The 7709-nt window shown below is 35.5% G+C and overlaps 1 pseudogene; it reads left to right on the top strand.

Annotated features, from left to right (window-relative positions):
* The first annotated feature begins 362 nt into the window (after positions 1-362).
* LOC149748236 (large ribosomal subunit protein eL31 pseudogene) lies at positions 363-2613 on the top strand (annotated as a pseudogene).
* The last annotated feature ends 5096 nt before the right edge of the window (positions 2614-7709 follow it).

Here is a 7709-nt window from a genome sequence, read left to right as displayed (position 1 = left end):
CATTTATCCTGCCTTTCTTCTACATAAACTGTATCACTGTGTAATCAAACAGAAGTGAAGTAATTCTTTATAAAAGCATTCCATATCATATGATATCATTTATACATGGAATCTAAAGAAAAGGGGTACAAATGAACTTATTTACAAAACAGAAGTACAGTCATGGATGTAGAAAATAAACATGGTTACCAGGGGATAAGAGGCATAGGGATAATTTGGGAGATTGGGATTGACATATACACACTACTATATATAAAATAGATAACTAGTAAGAACCTGCTGTATACCACAGGGAACTCAATACTCTGTAATGGCCTATATGGGAAAGAATCTAAAAAAAAAGAGTGGATATATAACTGATTCACTATGCTATACACCTGAAACTAACAACACTGTAAATCAACTATACTCCAATAAAAAAAATTTTTTTAAGCAGTCCAACTAATAAATGAAGAAAAAGAATCAGAATATCGTCATTTTGCAGCCCCAATAAGTTAATGATCTAGGCAATAAGCATACATAGATGCCAGCACAAAAAAAGGAAACCAAACATTGTGTAACTCCTAATAAAAGAACACACCACCACATAGTCTTACTAAAGGGATAGAACCTGAGTCTGATCAAACCTCTGGATCCAGCTGTCAATTTCCAAGAAATACAGATAAAGGAAACATGCTGAAATTGCACCACGAGGCTGCAATTAGCAAAACCCAGACTGTGGGAACTTCCACAATACATATCAAATAACCCAAGTTCTTCAACAGATAAAACGTGTAGAACAGAAAGAGATGGACAGGAGACCTGTTGATTATTAGAGACTTAAAGATTTATTAAATGAGCAAGACTAGCTGTTTTTTCCAACTGGAGCCCAGCAGGATGACTCCCGCAAAGAAGGGTGGCAAGAAGAAGGAGGGCCAGTCTGCCATCAACGAGGTGGTGACCACAGAATACACTATCAACACATCCATGGAGTGGGTTTCAAGAAGCGTGCCCCTCAGGCACTCAAAGAAATCCAAAAATTCATCATGAAGGAGATGGGAACTCCAGATGTGCACACTGACACCAGGCTCAACAAAGCTGTCTGGGCCAAAGGAATAAGGACTGTCCCATACCGTATCTGTGTGCGGTTGTCCAGAAAAATGTAATGAAGATGAAGATTCACCAAACAAGCTCTACATGTTGGTTACCTATGTACTTGTCACCACTTTCAAAAATCTACAGACCGTTGATATGGATGAGAACTGTTGATTGTCAAATAAAGTTATAGAACCGCCAAAAAAAAAAAAATGGGCGAGACTAAACTGTAATGACTAAGGATGCACATATGGATGATAGATCTATAAAGAAATGAAAATAAAGTGAAAGCTATAAAAGTCAAGAAAGTGTTATTTCTGGAGAGGGAAGCAGTTATCATTTGGATGAGAAATGGAGGTGCTTCTTTGGTGACTGGCAAAGTTTTATTTATTGACCTAAGTGATGGCTAGGGTATTTGTCTAATATTTGTGTTTTGTGTGGTTCTCCAACTATATATTATACTTCATAATAAAAACATTTTTAAGAAAAAAATGTTTCAAAGAAGCAATAATGGAAATTGATAAATACTTGAAACTGAATAGTAAAAAGAAACACTAAACTTCAAAACTTGTGAAATTCAACAGAAGTAGAGCTTTGAGACTATCGCTCAAAGAACTTATCTATTATTAGATGAGGGAGCTGAAAAATAACTAGCTAAATGTCCAACTTAGGCAAGCTAAAGAAAACACAGTTAACCCAAAGAAAAACAAAGAATGGGATTTAAAAAGCTAGGAGTGGAAATCGTTAAAAAAGAAAAAAGAAAATAATAGAAAATAATAAAACCAATGTCATCAAGAAGACAAGAGGATGCAGAGAAAAGGGAACGCTTGTATACTGTTGGTGGGAATGTAAATTAGTTCACCTACTACAGAAAACAATATGAATGTTCCTGAAAAAAATTTTAAATAGAATTACCATATGATTCAGCAATTCCACTTCTGGGCATATGAAATAAAAAAAGGATACTGAAGAGATATATGGCCTCCCATGTTTACTGCAGCATCATTTACAAGAGCCAAGATATGGAAACAACGTAAGTGCCTGTCAACCGATTAACAGATAAAGATGTAGTAATACTTACAATGAAATATTACTCAGCCATGAGAAAGAAGAAAATTCTGCCCTCTGTGACAACATGGATGGATTCTGAGGACATTACGCCAAGTAAGATAAGTCAGAGAAAGACAAATACTGTACGATATCACTTATATGTGGACCTAAAAGACAAACTCATAAAAATAGAGTAAAATGGTGGTTACCAGGGTCTGGGGGGAGGGGGAATAGTACAGATGTTGTTCAAGGATACGAACTTGCAACTACTAGATACATAAGTCCTAGAGATCTAATAAACAGTATAGTGATTATAGACAACAATATTGTAGTATTAAGACCAAACATGCTAGGAGACTAGATCTTAATTATTCCCATCACAAAAAATAAATGATAATTATGTGGTGTTCGTAGGTAGCTAACACTACAATGGCAATCATATTACAATATATAAATGTACCAAATCAACATGTTGTACACCTTAGATTCATACAATGCTATATGTCAAATACAAATACATATTTTTTTAAAACTATTACCACCTTTGGAAGCACTGGCTTTATCAAGAGCTGTAAAAATGTTCTCCTCCTTTGATCCAGTAATTCCTCTTCAGGAAGTTATCATAAAGAAATAATTCAACAAAACAAAAAATTTTAATTTCAGCATTATACAAAATTTTATTTCAGCATTATCTAAAATTTTTAAAGAGCAACAAAAAGGTTAAGTAAATCATGACATAAACTCCATGGACTATTAAGCAGCCATTGAAGTGGTAATTATGAAAAGTATGTGGTAATAGGGAAGAGTAATCATTAAATGTTAGGTAGGAAAAAGCTCAGAGGAAAATGCTACGTTCCAAGCACTTCCAACTAAGCACAAATAAATATATATATGGGCCAAGAGTAGAAGGAAACTAAACTGTGCAAGATTTCCCAAATACAGCATGATTTTTTGCAAGCTGTTTCCTCTGCCTTGAATGTTCTCACACACACAGGCATACATATGCATACACACACATAAGTATACATTCAGATACATTCCCATATACAAATAAACATGCCCAATACACATACTGCCATACAAAAATATATACTAATGTACACAATGTTCTGGGCATAAAAACAGATACACAGATCCATGAAACATAATAAAGAGCCCAGGAACAAACCCACACATATATGGTCAATTAATTTATGACAAAGGAGCCAAGACATACAATGGGGAAAGAACAGTCTCTTCAATAAATGGTGCTGGGAAAACTGGACAGCCATATGTGAAAGAATGAAACTGGACTCCTGTCTTACAACCACAAAAATTAACTTAAAATGGATGAAAAGACTTGAATGTAAGACCTGAAACCATAAAAGTCCTAGAAGAAAACATAGAGGGTAAGCTTCTTGACCTAAGTCTTGAAGATATTTTGGATTTGACACTAAAAGCAAAGGCAACAAAAGCAAAAATAAACAAGTGGGACTACATCAAACTAAAAAGCTTCTGCACAGCAAAGGAAACCATCAACAAAATGAAAAGGCAACCTACTGACTGGGAGAAAATATTTGCAAACCATACATCTGATGAGTTAATACCCAAAATCTATAAAGAACTCATACCACCCAATAGCAAAAAAAAAATTCAATTAAAAAATGGGCAGAGGAGCTAAATAGACATTTTTCCAAAGAAGGCACACAAATGGCCAAGAGGTACATGAAATATGCTCAACAACACTAATCATCAGGGAAATGAAAATCAAAACCACGGTGAGATATCACCTCTCACCTACTGGAATTGCTACTATCAAAAAGACAAGAAATAAGTATTGGCGAGGATGTGGAGAAAAAGGAACACTTGGGTACTATTAGTGGGAATATAAATTGGTGCAGCCACTATGGAGAACAGTATGGAGGTTCCTCAAAAATTCAAAAACAGAACTACCATATGATCCAGCAATTCCACTTGTGGGTATTTTTCTGAAGAAAATGAAAACATAACCCAAAAGATACACACTATCATGTTCACTGTAGCATTATTTACAACAGCCAAGATATGGAAGCAACCTAAGTGTCTATCAATGGATGAATGAATTAAAAAATGTGAGATACAGATACATATATGAAAATTATTCAGCCATAAAAAAGAATGAAATCTTGCCATTTGTGACAACACAGATGGACCTCAAGGGTATTATGCTAAGTGAAATAAGTCACACAGAGAGAGACACATACCATATGATCTCACTTATATGTGGAATCTAGATAAAAAACAAAACAAAACTGAGCTAATACATACAGAGAAGAGATCTGTGGTTGCCAGAGGTGGTGGGAGGGTGGGCAAAATGGGTGAAGGGGGTCAAAAGGTACAAACCTCCAGTTATAACATGAATAAGTCATGGGGATGTAACATACAGCATGGTGATTATAGGTAATAACACTGTACTGCATATTTCAAAGCTAAGGGAGTAAATCTTAAAAGTTCTCCTCACAAGAAAAAAAGCTCTGTAACTATGTACAGTGACAGATGTTAACTAGACTTATTGTGATGATCACTGTGCAGTATGTACAAATATCAAATCATTATATCATACACCTACGTCAATTATATATATATATATATAAAATCTCAATTTTTTTAACAAAAGATTAGATTTACTGTGCTATGCAACATAAAATCCAGGACAAACACAAGAAATTATAACATGTTTAAAGAACCTATATACACACTCAAGAGGGAGAGAACATGGCCCTAAACATAGGGAAAGTCTTAGGTTGAACTAGGTGAAAGAAGGGGTGAGCAAAAGATTAGCACTTTCTCTATAAATAACAAATGCTGGAGAGGATGTGGAGAAAAGGGAACCCTCCTACACTGTTGGTGGGAATGCAAGTTGGTGCAGCTACTGTGGAGAACAGTATGGAGGTTCCTCAGAAAACTAAATACAGAATTACCATATGATCCAGCAATCCCACTCCTGGGCATATATTCAGACAAAACTACAATTCAAAAAGATACATGCAGCCCTATGTTCATAGCAGCACTATTCACAATTGCCAAGACATGGAAACAACCTAAATGCTCATCAACAAATGAATGGATAAAGAAGCTGTGGTACATATATACAATGGAATATTACTCAGCCATAAAAAAGAATGAAATAATGCCATTTGCAACAACACGGATGCAACTAAAGATTATCATACTAAGGGAAGTAAGTCAGAAGGAGAAAGACAAATACCATATGATGTCACATATGTGGAGTCTAAAATATGACACAAATGAACCTATCTATGACACAGAAACAGAATCAGGGACAGAGAGAACAGACTTGTGGTTGCCGAGGGGAGGGGAGGGGAGGGATGGAGTGGGAGTTTTGGATTAGCAGATGCAAATTATTATATATAGGATAGATAAACAACAAGGTCCTACTGTATAGCACTGGGAACTATATTCAATACCCTGTGATAAAGCATAATGGAAAAGAATATGAAAAAGAATGTACACATATGTATAACTGAATCACTCTGCTGTACAGCAGTAATTAACACATTGTAATTCAACTACACTTCAATAAAAAATAAATTTTAAAAAAAATTGGCACTTTCAAGAAGGAGAATGAACATGGGAGAGAACAAATTAGAGAATGACATTTTCAGGGACTGGAAATAACTCAGAGTTGCCAGAGTTTACAAGGAAGTTGGAAAAGAGTGAGAGATGAGATAGAGTAAGAGATAATAAGTGGACAGTTCTGGGAGAATAATTTAAGTCATAACAATTTACATGGAATTTACACTAAAGGCAACAGGAAAGGTTTTAAGGAGGAGAGAAGCAAAATTAGTAAGATAAAAAAGAAATTAATAGAAAGTTGCAATAATAATCGCAGTGAATAAAATACTTGTTTTAATCATTAAAACACCAAATTATCCTCTTAAAAAGATTATTAAATGGAGACACTATTTGAAAAAACTGGATGAAAAGATGTAGATGATACAGTAGTATTAAAAACAAGAAAGGGGGTCTTCCCTGGTGGCGCAGTGGTTGAGAATCTGCCTGCCAATGCAGGGGACATGGGTTCGTGCTCCAGCCCGGGAAGATCCTACATGCCGCGAAGCGGCTGGGCCCGTGAGCCATGGCCGCTGAGCCTGTGCGTCCGGAGCCTCTGCTCCGCAACGGGAAAGGCCACAACAGTGAGAGGCCCGCGTACCGCAAAAAAAAAAAAAAAAAAAAAAAAAAAAGCACAATGAGATGCTATTCTATACTTAAGACATGTAAAAACACTAAATTTTTAAAAGGAACAACTCAACTGAGTCTCTTAGCCATTGTCTGTATGAAGGCAAATTGATAAGACCACTTTGGAAAAACAACATTACTATATGAAGTTAAAAACTTGTACAGTCTATGACCCCCAGCAATTCCACTCGGAGCGAGTAGAATTTCATACATTTATTGGCCATTTGTATTTCTTCCTTTGTTCAGACCCTCTTCAAACTTTTTCTAAGAGCTAACCCACCTCTTTCTTAATAATTTTTAAGAACTGATGTATGTGTGTGTGTGTGTGCGCGCGTGTATGTTGAAGAAGATAGCCTTTGCTTATAATGTGTATTCGAATTATTTCACCTACTACTATGCTATTTATCTTTGGTATGGTATATTTTGCCATATTTTACTATTCAAAGAATCAAACTTCCCAATTTTTTCTGTTTTAACTACTGAATTCACAGCTTTTAAATTAACAGGTCTCTAACATAACTTTCCAGGGATAAAGCTCTGGAGTAGAATGTACTAGATCCATCCTTCCTATCTGTGGAGCTCTACTGGTGTTTCATGCCACCTCAATGTACATTTAAAAATCCAAAGGCATCATCAGAGTTCTAATGTATAAGCATAACCCCAACCGAGACTAAGGAAGATTTGCCTCTGCCATGATTTGGACTTAGATGTCAACCCTAAAACAGTACATAATAGTATACAGAGGAAGGGCCTTTAAGCTTCTGCATCTGATTTCAACATACATTAATTTGGTCCTCATGCACGGTAAAAATAAATAAATAACAACAATAAAAATGAACAAACCAAAATACCTCTTTAACAAAAAAGAAAAGTCTGCATAGATGTTTAAACATGAATTCGTAATATGTACCCCCAAAAGATCATCTTACCTGTTAGGCTGCCTTGGAATATATATAAGGCATCACAGGCAGCAGGAGGTGTAGGTACCAGTCCTTGAAAAAGTCCATGGAGTGCTGCAACCAACCAGCAGGCAAGAACACCCACTCAGAAAAAATCTATGAGTTTTTTTTTTCATCTGATCATCTTATTGCTAGTTTTAAGACTACCCAATATTATTAATTCACAGATCCCTTCTGTTACCCATTTCTAGTTTGTACTTAACAAGTTTTACATTTGCCTTTTCTATCCTGCTTTTACTTATAAAAGATATTCGAGTTCTCCCTCTCTATCCTTCACTCTCACACAGTTCAACAAATAGCTTGTAATTTTACTTCATTTTATAATTTTCCCTAGCAAACTAGTAAAACTGCCAAATTATAGGTAATTATGTAGTTGATTCCATTTGCCCGAAATGATTAGCCTCACCT

This window comes from Delphinapterus leucas, chromosome 10 (assembly GCF_059928025.1).
Source record: "Delphinapterus leucas isolate spDelLeu-1000000601 "Yukka" chromosome 10, BTC_Dleu_Yukka2, whole genome shotgun sequence".
Lineage (NCBI taxonomy): Eukaryota > Metazoa > Chordata > Mammalia > Artiodactyla > Monodontidae > Delphinapterus > Delphinapterus leucas.
This window is presented reverse-complemented; position numbering and strand designations above follow the sequence as displayed.